Consider the following 14,752-nt stretch of genomic DNA (forward strand, 5'->3'; position numbering starts at 1 on the left):
ACTCTGGAAACACCCTCACAGACATGCCCAGAAGTGTGTCTCCTAGGTGGTTTCAAATGCAATCAGGTTGACAATGACTATAAAGCATCATGAGGATCAGAGAGTCCGGACTTCATTCTTGGTTACTCAATTAGTAAGAGGTAGTGCTTGGAGTCAAGTCCAGCCTCCAACCCTTCCCACTACAAAATCCTGTCCAGATAGCTGAAGAGGGGCTCTTCAGAAAATAAACAGCCTGATTCCAAAGCGCAGGCCTGCTGGAACATTCTGCCTTAGGAAAACTCACTCCATGGGCTATGTCAGGAGAGTTCCTCCACTTCCCACCAGGATGTAGACATGTGTCTCTGCCATGTATATAAATAATTTCCTTCACAGAATACTTTACACTATTTATTTATTTAATTCAGTGATTCTTAGGGGACATATATATCAATTGAATATTTTAAAACCAGGCAATTATATTTTATATGGGCAAGTCAGGCATTAGTCTAGTTTTTTATTTCTAAGTAAGGTCCAGTGAAGAATGAACTTATATGGAATGATTTCACTGAGTACTAGGGCTATGTATGATTTAGAATGTCAATCAAAACAGATCAAGATTAGTATTAAATTAATAAAAACATGAAGGCACTTGCTTTAATTTTTATGTGTGTATGATGTGTATGTATGTGCTTATGTGTATGTGTTTGTGTATTTGATTGTGTGTGCATGTGTGGGTGGGTGCCTGTGGATATCAGAGGACAGCCTTGGGTTTCTGTCTTTTTATTCCACCTTGTCTAAGATGGGATCTTTTTCTTTTTCCCTGCGAAGCACACCACATAGCTGGCTCACAACCTCCTGAAGGTTTTGCTGTCTCTCCTCCCATCTCCCTATAGCAGCACTGTTATTGCAGGAGCACACTACCCAATTTTACATGACTTCTGGAAATTCAAACTCAGGTTCTCATGCTTGTAAATCAAACACTTTATCCAAATACCCATCTCCCAGCTCCTTTTAATTTATTTTTTTTTAAATGTATGCGCTGGGTGGTTGTGGCGCACACCTTTAATCCCAGTACTCAGGAGGCAGAGGCAGGTGAATCTCTGTGAGTTCGAGTCCAGCCTGGTCTTCAGAGTGAGATCCAGGACAGGCTTCAAAACTACACAGAGAAACCCTGCCTCGAAAAACCAAAAAAAAATGTATGCAAATGCATTTTGGACCAACATGTTGTGTCTAGGCTTATTTTTTCAAAGATGTAGCTATTGAGATTTTTGACTAGAGTGTAATATCTTGTATGGCTCAGATATAAAATCTGATGCTGATTATATATACCTACCTCCTACCACTCTCCTCATCTCTTCATTTGCTCTCCTTCCACTAATAAGGTGAAGATGATGAAGTTAGTTTCTAGTCTTTCAGAGAGACTTAAAGCAAAACCAAATAACTACAAATGTACACACACACACACACACACACACACACACACACACACACACACACACATTCTTTAACTCCAAGCATTCAACATACTTCATTCACCTTGTAGCCATTCACAAATGCACTATATTCTAGTGTCTAAATGTATCATGATATAACTACTCCCACTTGATGACAATTTAGTTTATAATACCTTAAAGTTGCAACAACTAACCTACTAAATATATTTTTTTAGATGTTCTAGTCTATCTGTAGGATAAATTCCTACAACTTCAATTATAAGCTCAAAGGCTCAAAGTGACTTCAGACATAAAGGTGATGAATATCCTAAATCATTTGTGATATGCTGGAAACATATAATTTGTATTAAGCATAAGAATCTGTGTTGACTCAGAAGGACAAACATGGTATGTACTCACTCATAAGTGGGTACTAGATGTAAAGCAAAGGCTAACCAGACTACAACCCACAGCTCCAGAGAAGCTAGCTAATAAGGAAAACCCTAAGAGGGATGCAGGGATTGCCCTGGGAAGGGGAAATAGATGAGTTCTCCATGAACAAACTGGGGGTGAGGGTGTCAATGGAGGGTATGGGATAGGGGATGAGAACATAAGGGAATGGGATGGTTGGGCTGAAACAGGGACAGGTGGGAGAGCAAGGAAAGAGATACCATGATAGAGGGAGACATCAAGGGAACAGGGAGAAACAGGGTGCTAGGAAAGTTCCCAGGAATACACAAAGATGACCCCACCTTAGACTACTAGAAATAGTGAAGAGGGTACCTGAACTGGCCTACTCTGGTAATCAGATTGGTGAACACACTAGCTGTCATCATAGAGCCTCCATCCAGTAACTGATGGAAGCAGATGCAGAGACACAAAGCCAAGCACCTGGCCAAGCTCCAGGAGTCCAGTCAAAGAGAGAGAGAGGAGGGATTCTGTGAGCAAGAGGCATCAAGATCATGATGGAGAAACATAGAGACGACCGAACCAAAGTAGTGGGAACACATTTTCTTAAATAAGTGCAGTGTCAATATTGCAGCAAAATGCCCTGACTCATTTTGGACAAAATGAGAAGAATACTGACCACCCCTCCTGTATGCTTCTCCTGTGAACTACAATGAAATCAGAAGAGAAAGTACCTAAGCCCTGATTCTTGTCTCAATTTACCTTGTTGAGAGAGGAGGAAAAGATACTCCTGTGCTACTTTGAGATGAGGACACAGAACAGTAGTTGGTGTCCTTCTTAACATAAAGGACACCTTGAGAGCAGATCACAGCTGTGTGTGTAGTTCTGATGGTGTGCTCAAACTGAAGCTTCTTACAGATGATAATTGTTGACATCTATTACTACTTGGGGTGCCTTTCAGTGGTCCAGGTGTTTTTCAAAGATTATTTTAGTTAATCCTCCCAGGGACACAATATAGATGCTGTTATTGTTAATTTCTATTTTCCAGATGAACGCAGGGCACAGAGATTTTTGATAAGATTTAGAAGTTTACATAGCTAATAAATGATGTACCTAGAGTTGAATTCAGTCAGCTTATCTTCTGAGACAGTTATTTTTGTGCCCATGTGTCACATATGAAATACACAGAGCAATGTCTAGGCACTTGGTAGAACGTTGTCTAATGGGCGATGCAAAGAGAGAACAAATGCAAGTACATTGGACTATCTTACAGAGAGAAAATGGGTGCCCTGAGTTTGTAAGGATCTTTTAATTCACACTTTGTAAATTTGGGGAAAGGATCTTCCCAAATATTGGCTCAGCATAACTTAATGGCAAAAATCAATGTGTGGTTGCTATTAAATAACTGATTTTTAATATTTTGAATCAAACAAAATATATAATTTTCCAGAAAGACTATAGCCTTTCAGAACTGATAGTCTCACAGTTATCTCAACTGTCATAGCCATTGCTGCTTAAAAACGCTTTTCTATTCATTTCAATTTAATTAAGATCAATAACCTCTCTAACTTAACCATGATTGATATTATAACACAGTATTTGTTTGAATTCTAGTTCTACCAAAGCTAATTACAGAACAGAAAATCAAATAGTAACTTTGACCAAATTCAGGAACTTGAAAGTTTTCTAGTTAATCTTCTTGCATTTCTAGGTAAATTCATTTAGAGTACATATATTCTTTGTACAGTTCTTAAAACAGTTATTTTAACTACACACTATAGATAAGACCCATTCATACATCTAAACAAAGAAAACAAAACAAAATCCTACAAAAATCTACAATAGCAAATGCAGGAACAAGAGCCCCTTTCCCCCAGCATCTATGGGTAGTATATGTTAGCACTCAAACCTAGGAAGAATTGCGCATTCTTCTAGAGGTTCCCAGCTAAACACCAAGCCCAACCTTGTCTGCAATGCTTCACCTTGAGAAGGACCACTGTTCACTCACCTGTCACTCAGCGTTGATCCAATCTGCGTATCACAAATGAAACATGGCCATACATTCTGAAGTTGGATTCTCTGCTAGCAGCATCATCATCAAGAAACCGGATGAGGTTGGAATATATGCCAAATTGTCCAGGTAACCATGTAGGAAAGTTTAGGAAACAACACAGAAAAAGTGTGTGTGCTATTTTAATTAAAACTGAATTGATTTTTAACTAATACATAAAACATAAAAATTATATTATACATATTAGTGATCATGTGATATTTGCCATGTATATATTATAAGTGGTTTTAAATTAGTTTTAGCATACCTATCTCCTTAAATATCATTTCTGTATGGTGAAAACATTCGGAATCCTTTCTTCTAAGTACATGCCACATGCAGAAACAACAACCTGAAAGCTAAAAATCTGAGATCTTATATATTATAAAAACAAATACATCTGCTGCTACAGAAAACCTGTATTCTAGAGTTAGGCCTATGTGAACAAGAGGTCACTGGAGATGGGTGCTCAGTATTACGTTATTCACACCGCTTTCGTTCACTGTATTCATAAGAGCATCCAAATTTTAAAATACACAAAAGACTTTATTTTGTGTGTTTTCAGTAATGATAGACATAGAGCCAGAAGATCTCCTCTGGAGTTATCTATTCTCTAGGTGTACACTCCTTGGTGTGACTTGCTATTTACTATAGACTAGAGGCCGATACAGGCATTCAGAAGACTGAGCATGATAAAAATCATTCTAGCGTGATAATATTGCAATGAATTTTATCCAGTACAAATAGAAAAAAATGTGTACCATAGAAAAGACAACCAAAAAGTCATATTTTTACTGTCCTGGGACATTAGCCAGTTGGGTACCCATAGTAACTTTACTCACTCCTTTCTTTAAGTCACTATAAGGAGCTCCACTGTAGGGACTGGAGAAACAGCTTCTCAAGTCTGTATCCCTAACCCAGAAGGCAGCCGAAGACAATGACAGAGCATGGTTTGTTCCAGTAAAACTATTTACAGAACAAGTAGCTTGCTGTGTTCCACCCACATGCTGTGGTTTGCTGACCCCTGCCCTTCGGTCTTTGAGTCCTCGTTAGAATATAAGAAGAGATACAAACACTCTCTCTCCTGAAACCGTCTGGCCTGCGACGTGCCACATTCATCTTCCACTGATGAGTGTTTATGCATCTCTCGGCTCTATCCTTATGCACTGGTTCCTGTGAAATGTAGCATGTAGATGGAAAGCCACTTCCCAACACAGCTCTACATCACAGAAGAGAAACACAGACATTTAGATATCTCAGCCACAGAAATATCACATTCATACCAATGGTCCTGTTGGCCCTATAAGAGGAATGCACACTGACTTCCAGATTTCTTAACAGCAATGCCATATTTTAGCACTTAATCACTAGTTTTCTGGTTTTAATTGAAAGATTGTTATTAATCTATGAATGTAGTATGAAATAAAAAGTATTATTAGTTACTGTGATAAAATACCATGACCAAAAGCAACTTTAAGGAAAAAATAGTTTATTTTAGCTCCTATCTCAGCAGTGAAGGAGTGGCTGCAGGCTGGGGGGTGACCTGGGAGTTAGGAAGCAGAGATCACATTTATCTACTCAGAAAAAAGCAGAGAGAGATAACATAAAGTGGAGCCATGCTACAAAACCTCAAAGCCTGCTTCCAGTGACAACGTTCCTCCAGCACAATTCTATCTCCTAGAGGGTCCATAACCTCTATACACAGCAACACTGACTGGGAACCAAGTGTTCAATATGTGGACCCTTGAGAGGCATTTCTCATTCAAACTACCGCAGCAGTGGTTTGTGTATTTATAATTACCAATTGGCTCTTCTATACAGTTTTCTCTAGACTACTCAACAGGTGAGTCCAAAGACTGAAGATCACACTGAAGTGTTTTTGTGACTAAAGTGCTTCCTGTAGGAGAAAAGAAAAATATGTCTCGGACTAAATAGCAGAGCCTAGTATTAGTTTCATTCAATTAAAACTATAATATTGAGACTTTTCATTTTAAAAAAAAAAATCAAGAAATTGTAAGTAATTTGCTCAGTGACTGAATCTTCCATGTATGTAAATCCTGTTTTGAATGACTACAAAACTATTGTATTAAGACTGGATCTGTGTCTAAGGCAGAAAGAGCTGTGACTGCGTAAATCAGTTCACACATACGCTTTGGTCATAGCTTGTTTGGCATGAGATGAGACATTTCTGTAATGATTTACATGTGTCATCTCTACTCAAAGCTGAGTTTCTTTATATATGTGAGAAAAGAATGACCTATCTCCCGTGGACTATGAATGAGGGAAGAATGGATCTGTTTTGTCTTGACTTTTTTTCTTAGCTAGTAGGGAAGACTTCCTGCCTCTGTGTCATGTTGTGATTGCTCCAAACTGCTAATGTCCTGCTCAGAGTTCTCCCTTAGACATTAAACCACAAACCTGTGGCAGGTTTTCTTTGCTTTACCTTTACGAATCTGATTCAAAGCACTGAAATAGTTTCTGATGGAACTTTTTTTTTTTCTTTCTTTCTTTTTTTTTTTTTTTGGTTTTTCGAGACAAGGTTTCTCTGTGTAGCTTTGCGCCTTTCCTGGAACTCACTTGGTAGCCCAGGCTGGCCTCGAACTCACAGAGATCCGCCTGGCTCTGCCTCCCGAGTGCTGGGATTAAAGGCGTGCGCCGCCGCCGCCGCCGCCGCCGCCGCCGCCGCCGCCACCACCACCACCACCTGGCTGAACTTTTATACAGGTGCAAATTTGCTATGGCAGATCCCCTCCCATAATTATTCTTTTCAAGAGGGGGGTTTCCTAATTGGCTTGTGTGGTACTTGTTACATAAAGGCACATAAGGTGTTCCATGGTGGCTATGCCCACATTCTTGTCGTCGCAAATCACTTTCACGCTCACTGCCTGTATTAAATATCACATGCCATGGGCCATTGCTGTCACTTTATAGATTTGACTTTTCAAGGCTCATATCCCAGTGGCCGCTTCTATCCCCTGGGTGTTTGTGCCTGTAATTTAGATTAGCTGCCCAAGTAGGATCAAAACCATCTGAGTGATGAACCTGTGGCCTGATTAACTTATCTTCCTGTAAGGCCTCCATAACTGAGTCAACAGCTTGAACAGTTAATGTTTGTTATTCATTTAGTGCACAACATTGAACTTATCACCACAGCCAAGGATAACAGTTTACAACTTATAGAAGTATTTTTACTCTGTATACCTTTCCGCTGTATGGTCATATACTGACATCAAAGTCTAGCTCCAGCACTAGCCATACTAACGACTAATCAGTTTTTTAAACTTCCCATCTCAGCCTCAGTTTTCCTATCTGAAAGAGAAAAGTATGAATAGTCCTAATTCACTCAGGATCTGCAGGGACTAAGGATGGGAATGGCCTTTCTCTAGTCATTACTGTGTTTCTAATGATCCACCAAGACATTATTATACTAGTTTTATAATTTATGTGGTAAATCGATGTTTGCATTTCTCCTTCTCTTCTAGCATTGGTACCATATTTTATTTATAGTAATTTTTATTTCCTCCCATTACATTAATAGATTATAGTGGACATATACAAGAGTTGTTCATGCAAGAAAGTAGGAAAAAGTTTACTTTTAATATCATTTAAATTTTTGACTTTAATTTCCAGCTTTTTTTATTGGGAGTGCAGTAGTTGCTTATTAAAAATTCCAGGGAACAACTTAATCTAGGGTGTATACAGGACTAACATTCAGCTCAGCAGTGAGCATGGAATGTATGAGGTGGTGGGTGGACAGTTTGGTTTTTCACAGCTGTACCCCTCCAACTCATCAGCATCATGCTACTTTTTATTTTGATCTGGGATAAATGATCTTAGCTCACACAACTGCTCTGTTCTAGTTACAATAACCATCTTATTTTATAACTCAGCTGCTAGAAAGGGTCTATAGATAGATGGGGCAGCTCTTGAGGCCAGAGTTCATATCCTACTTCCTGTTTGTATTCTCTGCCCCTAAGACAGTGATGGTATTTAATGAAAGCTTGAGTAAGTGATAAATGACTGAAGAGTGACAAGAAGCTAAGGCTGAGAGCAATGACTAATCTCTTCCAGGTTACCTTCTAGAAAGTGGCAAAGACGACTCAGGCTCCTCTCCTTTGTCTTGATGATGAAGGAAATAGCATTGTAAGATGGTGACTCTGCCAGACACTTAGCCCCAGTGCCAGTGACTCACTCTTGTCCTTTCAGTCAAGTGGAGATACGCACCTTGGGCCTGAGCACAGCTTAGTGCAGCAGTCATGGCACATGTGGACACCTTGCCAATCACCCTCAACTCTCATGGAGTTTGTTCAGTTTTCTTTCCCCTGCACCACTCCCGCTACCACCACCCTGTCCCTGCCTTCATAAAAACTGTTACAAAAACTGTTGCAGAGAGCAACCACACTCTTGGGATTCCTGCATCTTTTTCTCTGCCTAGTCAAAAACAAAAACATGACGGGGATCTGTGATTGGTATGGAAAAATGAATAAAAAAATTTAAAAAAAAACAGAAAACATGTCACTTCTCACTTATTCTCATCTGCAAAAATTGCTCCCCACTTAACCTTTTCAGTTATTGCTCTCTTACTGATTAATTTATATTTATGTATGAATCTCATTATGCTAGCCAACAGACCTCTCGTGAGTTCACAGCTTGCCCTTCAAATGAGGCTTTATAGTTTAAAAGGCTATGAATGCTTTGAAATCAAATGTAAATCATATTTTTAACTTTAGGAAAGATTTTATACACAAGAGCAGAGGACCTTAGCTACACATTCATGAAGTTTTTGTTTGATTTAAGAAGTTCCAAAGTTAGAATTTTAAATATAAGATAACTTGCTTTTGTCTCTGCCGTGTGTTCTCATCTAACACTTTTGAAGGGCCATGGACTTTACACAGTCTTATGCTTGAAATGGCTGGTGCACGATCAGAGACCCTTGTGATCAAAGGCAGCATGCAGGGAACCTTCTGGCTAGTGGTTACCACCCATCTCTACCCTTTGCCACATGCACTGCATGAAATCTGAGCTCAGTGAAGCCAAATGTGAGGCTTTCTGATGCTTTTCAAAAGCAATGTATATTGGATGGGAAGGGGAGCTTTTGTTTTTCTTTGGGGAAATGGGCATCACACATGGAACAAAGAGAGCACACTCTAGGAAACGATCCAGTGATTACCTGTTACAGTCTCTAGACTGTAACTGCCATATGAGCTAGAAGACATTGCTCATAAAAAGTGGTGGGTCTTACAGGTTAAAGCTAGACCATTGTCAAGTGGTATCAAAAGCTTCAAACTTCAAGAAAATGATAAAGACAAATATTTGTGTTTTGAAGTTAGAGCTTCCACTGTCCCAGAGAGTGACAAAACCATGTAGCACCTGTAGCCCATCTGTGTTAGAACTGTCTGTGTGGCTCTCAGCTCCTCTGCATGTCCAGTACACTATTGTGGGGATTAACAAGGCAACTCCACGTAGTTAAAAAGGAGGTTTATTTTGGGGTAACTAACAGCCAGTAAAGGGGTTGGTTATAGGATCTGGAGGAGGTGAGGTGTAGACCAGCAGGGTTCTCTGAAGAACTCTGCTCAGCCTACCATCCAGAATCCAGTATCATCAGGAACCAAGAGAGCCAGCAAGTCTGATCTCAGGTCCAAAGGGCTCCCATCTCAGCCCCACCCCAGAGTGTGCATGGCAGTTACCAGAAACCTCACTAAGGGTAGTACTTCCAGGTCAAAGCTGGAGCAGCTACCCACTACAGTCCACCAAACATTACTGCCTGTCCCATCTAAGAAATGAAGAAACTGGGTTGTTGAAGAAGACTTTAGCAGCTAAAGTCTTTTACAGTCCCTGGGAAGGAGACTGACTGGATGTGCTCAGTTTTCAGCCAGACCTTCTTGCAGTTGAGGCTTTTCAAGGACATGAGAGCCCAACAACAGATACTAGGACACTGTCATTGCATTGTTAGGAAAAGCTCAGAACACATTCTGTCATTCCAGAAGCAATCGTATGTTCTGAAATCCCTGGCTTTTCTTCTTGGTCTGGTCAGTTCTCACATACCAGTCTCACTGCCAATCACACCACACAGCAAATGAGATCCCAGACAGGGTATTTCTTTTTCAAGCTCAAAATTTTAAAAACGTTTCTTTAAAAAAAATGTAGTTATTTGATTCAGTTTGACATGGCAAAGTGATTTGTTGCAGCCTAAAAGTCAAGAGTTAAACTATGGTGAAAAATGACTACATGAAATTTTAGTGTCTCCAAACTACAGAGAATATCATAAAGAAAATTTGAATAAAAAAACAATTTTAACATTGTAGGAAAATAGAAAAGATTTTATATACAAATCCAGGATGATTTAGCTACACATGATATGAAGTTTTTATTTGATTTAAGAAGTTCCAAAACTAGAATATTAAATACAAGATAACTTGAAAGGGTCTCTGCTATGTGTTCTCACCTACCCTTTTTGGAGGGCCATTGATTTTATACAGTCTTATGCATGAAATGGCTCTTAGAAAATTAGAAAAATGTTTTTATGTAAATAAGTTTTTTGTCAGTATACAAAATACCTGAGATAAACTTATAAAGAGAGAAGTTTTATTCTGCTTAATGGTGTTGGGCATTCTAGTTGATGATCAGCTGATGTGATTGCTTTAGGCCTGTGGGAAAGCATTGTCATGGAGGAATGTGCAACAGAGCCATCCTGTCTACAGCACATGCCAGAGAGCAAAACAAGAGGGATGGTCTTTGGAACACCCACAGAGGTCAGGAACTCACTCAGGGCTGTGAGGAGGAGCTTTCAAGGGAGATGAGACTGGATGCACTGGTGTAAGGCAATAATGAGAAGAGATGGGCTGAACTGGGATGGGAAGAGTAGAAGAGAAGTATAGGGAAGCACAAATAACACTAAGGACCTTTTGAAATAAGCATATGGAAACTGGTTCCAAAGAACTACAGGCAACAATGGAATGTTAAGAGCAGAAGAATTGGTCTTCCCTAGGGAAGAGCACATCAATTGGGTCAGCCCTAAAAACACATAATTACAAGTAACATTAGACAATCAAGAAAGTTGTGTGTGTGTGTAATGACAATTTATGAAAAAGAGTCTATAAATTTAAAAGAGATCAAAATGAAGGGGGTAACAATGAAGGTTTTGTAAGGTGAAAAGGGAAGGGAGAAATGATGTAATTGGATTATAATCCCAAAAAATATATGCATATTTTTAAGGTATGATCATTTATTTGTTACCTTTAAAGACTTATTTTTGACTGGACTCAGAAGTAGAAGCTCCCAGAGAGGACAGCCTATGTCTCTTGGCGATCTGTTCCTGGCGGTTTTCTTTGGCTTCCTTCATTCTCTTGGCCAAAGGTTTAGCATATTCTGAAGCCTCCTCCTTGTTTTTCTTTGTTTGCTGATTCTTTAGAGCAATATGATGGTGTTTGTGTTTCAGGACACGTAGGTGACAAGACGCTGAATCTTGGGTGCTTTGGTGCTGGGCTGGTTCCTTACCTTCTTTGTTTAATGGCATTCTGACCATGTATTGGCAGACATCATCTTCTTTAGAAAGATTAAAAAGCTTTCCAGATTCTGTTAGCTATTTTAGGTCCCAACCAATGAGGCACAATAGTATCTGTCAGTCCAGGAATATCCTTCTCTCCTTTTTGTTTTTTTTTTTTTTTTTTACAATAACCAAGTTAAGAACACTGAGATTAGCATCCACGATGCATCCTCGAACAGACTTGTACTTTCTCTCTCCCGTTCTCTTTGGTCTATAACAAGAATGCCCCTTACTCAAGAGCAGGCATACTCTGCCATAGGTCAAAATGCCTTATTTCATGGGAAAACCTTGTTTGTCATTCCCACCACTGATTTGGACCACATAACCCTTGCACTCTTCACCCAGAGCATCAGCAGCTAATTCTGTGGCCATGCACTTCTCATAGAACGTTCAAAGCTTGCACTCATTATATACTTCAATGGGTTTCTGATGCTGGTGGCAGGAAAGGAGATATTCAGCTTCATCTTGACACAGCCGACTGCCTAGAAGGTGCCACAAAAAAGAGGCCTGACTTCCACTTAACCCAAGTCACATAGCGCTCTCAATTATGCATATGTTTTTATACGTGTGTGTGTGTGTGTGTGTGTGTGTGTGTGTGTGTGTGTGTGTGTGTGTAATTTTTAAAGAACACAAAGTTGGGTGGCTAAAGAAAGGGGTTAGATCTAGAGTTGGGGAAAGGAGTGAATATGATCAAAAATGTTATATGAAACTCTCAAATAGGTAATGAAAAAATAGAGGAAGAACAAGAATGAGGCCAAGGTCCACAGACCCCTTCAGAGAATGTCCTCAGTGACCCGGAGACATCTTAAAGTTCAACACCTCCAATATCACCAGCCCAAGGACCTTAAAGATATGGACATTTTTAAATCCTGACTATAGCCATTTCCAACAACAAATTTAACATATTCAAAATATAAACCAGTCCTATAAACCATTGAGAAGAAACCTTGAAAGCTGAAAAAGGAAGAGAGTGGCTAATTTGAGAAGTCCACAGGAGAAGACGTACAAAAGCACTCACTATGCAAACACCAAATATACATCAGAGACCTCCTCTGTGCCATGGGATATCATGGCAGACAGAAGAATAGGGGAAATATTTGATATGAAAATCAGATGAAGAACAAATTTTAAAAGTTAAATAGATAATGTGTCAGATGGTGATATAACTTGGAGAATAATTGAGCAGAATAGAAAGAGGCCTGGGGGTGAGTTGTGCACTTCTCTAAGAAGGTAGCATTTGAAAGAAAGAAAGCAGAAATACATGCCAGGTAGTATTGAAATAGAGGTTTTAATAAGCAACAGCAAGTTGAAATGTCCCACGGCTGACTCTGGAGCATCATCTTCAAAGCAGGAGTCACTAGAGCGTAGTGGAGAGATGGGAGAGCAGTGGCCAGTGAGTCAGGACAACAGAGCAATCAGCTCTGCCCTGCCACTCTGGAGTTTCTGCCTTAACTATGAAAGAGAGAGATGGAAGCCTTACTATTTTTTTGAGTAGAGGACTGACAAAACATGGCTTAAAGTTTATAAGGATCGCCATTCCATTTGTTGTGTGGGAAACTGATGGAGGCAGCAAAAGCTAAATAAGAGAAGGCAATTAGGAGGCAATTGCCACATATTGCAGCAGCTTGGACCAGTGATAACAGAGAAGGTGGAAAGAAGTCATCAGATTTTAATTTTACAGGAGGATAATACAAATACTGCTAAAGGATCCAAAGCAGAAAGTGGAAAAGAGAAGTGAATAACACCTGGGTTTTGACTTTTTGCTTTTTAGCTCAGGCAGATGAATGATTTTCAGGTTTGGGAAAACTAAGTGGCTTGAGAGAGAAAAACATCAGCAATTTGCTCATAGATATGTTACAGTTGAGGTATGCCTCCAAATCGATTGAATGTGGGAGTCTGGAGCTAAGTGTAAGGGGAAGGACTTTAGGTAGGCATGGGAAGTCCCTGGGCTATGGATGTTTTTAAAGCCTGGAATAAGAGATAATCTTTGCCAAGTGGTGAATACAAAGAGAAAGGAAACACTGAATCTCAGCCTGACTACTGCTGCAACACCGAGAGCCCAACAGATGAGCAGGATCAGTGGGAAAAACAAAACAAAAAACAAAAAAAAAAACATAGAAGAGTAACATTTTGTGCAGACAGATGAAAGGTGCATGGCTTCATTATTTGCTCCAATGCTTTGTGTTGCCTTAGTCATGTATGCTTAGGAAGTGTTTTTACTACATGTTCAATCTAAAGACAAAGACTAAGATCAAAAGAAAAACTTTAAACAAAGGGCTAATGTCCCTGGTCCATAAAGAACTGAAAACTCCCTGAGGCATTTTAGCACTTCAGTAGAAGCCTATAAACTTGAGCAAATGTGAAGTCAGAAAATTGCAAACTCTAGTTTATTATCTTTTTACTTTAAAACCTGTAAGTTTAGGAGCTGGAAAGATGACTCAGCAGTTAAAAGCACCTGCTACCCTTTCAGAGACCCCAAGTTCAGTTCCCAGCCCCCATAGCAGGTAGTCACAACCAGCTGTAAATCCAGCTTCAGGGGATCTGACACCCTCTTCTGGCCCTCACTGGCACCTATGCTCACATGCACACATTCACACACAGACATACATATACACATAATTTAAAGTTATTTGGCCTCCAAATAACGAAAACAAAAAACTTAAGTATTCAACCAAGTGTAAGGATGAATTTGGAATGAAAAGTCTCAGCAGTGGCTGTCCTGTATGATGTGGATGGGATGCACACATTCTTTTCTCATATAAAATATTTTATCAAGCATGCCTGGTCTTTTACAAAATCATCTGACAGCTATATTAGGTCAAGCAAAGCCACCTAGAAATGCCACTGGTGAGGATTTGGAATATTTACCCTCATTTATTAATAAATGTATATCAAAATGGCATAGAATCCAAAAATGGACAAAAATAATTTCAGAGTTGATAAGACAGAAAAATAGTTTTTCTGAAATCATGCTGATGTTTTATAAACATGTATGTTTTCTTGGTGAGTGTATGAATTTATATCAAAATCCTGCAAACTGGCAATTTCTTAGACCCTAGAAGTCAAATTTTAATTTGATTAAAAGTTCTGATTCTGGGAGAATCAATTACAGAAGAGGACAAATTTATCTAGTATAATATTATAATATAAATTGAAGTTTCACACAACATAGTCAGTATAAAATTGCCTAAATAACACTAGAATGTCTTATGATAAAATAATACATAGCAGTTAAAAGCAGTATCACAGAATCAGTGGCATAAAAATGTTCTAATACAATGAGACTGCATGACTCATCTCTATTTACATATGCCTAGAAAATAGACTAAGATAAAA

At 39.2% G+C, this 14,752-nt stretch overlaps 1 protein-coding gene and 1 pseudogene across 2 annotated transcripts in view; one reads left to right on the forward strand and one right to left on the reverse strand.

Moving 5' to 3' along the window:
• Positions 1–14,752, forward strand: part of Lhfpl3 (LHFPL tetraspan subfamily member 3) — a 568,397-nt gene that overhangs the window by 325,659 nt on the left and 227,986 nt on the right. The gene's annotated exons all lie outside the window — the stretch shown is intronic.
• Positions 11,117–11,880, reverse strand: LOC102929162 (small ribosomal subunit protein eS6 pseudogene; annotated as a pseudogene).

Source organism: Peromyscus maniculatus, chromosome 3 (assembly GCF_049852395.1).
Source record: "Peromyscus maniculatus bairdii isolate BWxNUB_F1_BW_parent chromosome 3, HU_Pman_BW_mat_3.1, whole genome shotgun sequence".
NCBI classification, from domain to species: Eukaryota; Metazoa; Chordata; class Mammalia; order Rodentia; family Cricetidae; genus Peromyscus; species Peromyscus maniculatus.